We start from the raw sequence: 1,585 nt of genomic DNA on the forward strand, positions 1-1,585 counted from the left end.
TTGCTATGATAAAAAATAAAACCAACTTGAGGAAAGAGGTGGTTATTCATCTTAGAAGTTCCAGGTACAGTTCATTAAGGAAAGTCGGGGAAGGAACCTGGAGGTGGGTGATGGAGCAGAGGACATAGAGGAAGGCAGCTTGTTGCCTTGATTGCCATGGCTTGCTCAGCTACCTTTCTTACACCATCCAGGACCCTGCGTCCGGGGTTGGCACTGCCCACCATGAGCTCATTAATCTTTAATTGAGAAAGTGGCCCATAGATATATAGACTTGCCTATGGGTCAATATGATAGAGGCATTTTCCCAATCACGTTTTGTCTTCCCAAATGACTCAGGCTTGTATCAAGTCAACAAAACTCTAGTGTGACCTACAGGCCACTTTACAAGTGGTAGGCTTGAGTATATAGTTAAGGCACAGCATCACAAGTGGGGGACAGCCACTGTTTTGATGGCTTTAAATTGATGTAGGGAAATGTAGCAATCTCCAAGGCCATCTCCGGCTCCATTTTTACATCTTCTAGTAACCATTTCTTCCTGTCTTGTCTCTGGGAGTGCAGTACTCACTGGGGATCCTGGATTATCATCAGAGAGCATTGAGGCAATCAGCTGTGCAATGCTCATTTTCAGATATTTGATTCCCTAGGATTGGTGATCATACACAACTTTTGGTAATGCTAGTTCCTGAGAGAGGCTAAGATCCACTAGGTGGAGATTTCAGCTATAAGTTTGTCAGTGAAACTAGAGTTTTCCCAGTGAGACAAACAGCATGTTGACTCTGAGGACATGGGATGGCTCCTTCCCCACAGCTGCCCTCCTGCTACCTAAAAGTTCTTCTTGCTGCAGGGCTGGCATTCTGGAGATGGACTTCATATGATGGTTTGGGCACGTGGTTCCCTGTTTTTGATCTTAGAAAACAGACAAGACTAAGGATTATTTACTCTTCCTCCAAATATAGGAATTAGTGCCCCTCCCCACCGATTTTTCTAGATTTGATTCCTCTGTTACTATTAGAAATAAATGGTCTTTAAGGTGGTCAGTGGGTCAATGGTGGGTTTAGTTGCATGTGACAGAAAAGGTCAAACAATTTCTAATGGTGGTTTACTTCTCAGGTGGAATTGGAGGTCATCAGTCTAAGGCTCATGGGGACTCCAGGACCTGGATTCTTTCCACTTTATCATCATGACTATGGCTTTCATCCTTAAGGTCATTTCTGGTCTGAGATGACTGCTGGAGTCCCAGCTTACATTCCTGTGTATGAAGCAGGAAGAAAGTGTGGATAAGGCAAAAGTTTAAAGGAACTTGCTTGGAAGCCCCGTTCAGCGTTTCACACTTTACCAAGTGCACATGTATGCCAGATAGCTAGTTGTAAGAAAGACTCGGAATAAAATTTGGAATTTTATCTGAGTATTTGCAGTCCCAAATGCCATTGGGATTCTGGCACTAAGAAATAGGAAGCATGGTTGTTAACATTGGTAGCTCCCACAGTTGTCTCTTCCACACAGTTATCTCTTCCTCTGGAAGCAAGAAAGCTGTGTGAAGTGCTTACGTTTGTGCAAATTGACCTTAAGAGACCTGCAGAGTGCT

The sequence above is a fragment of the Mus caroli genome, chromosome 1 (genome assembly GCF_900094665.2).
Source record: "Mus caroli chromosome 1, CAROLI_EIJ_v1.1, whole genome shotgun sequence".
Classification (NCBI taxonomy): Eukaryota; Metazoa; Chordata; class Mammalia; order Rodentia; family Muridae; genus Mus; species Mus caroli.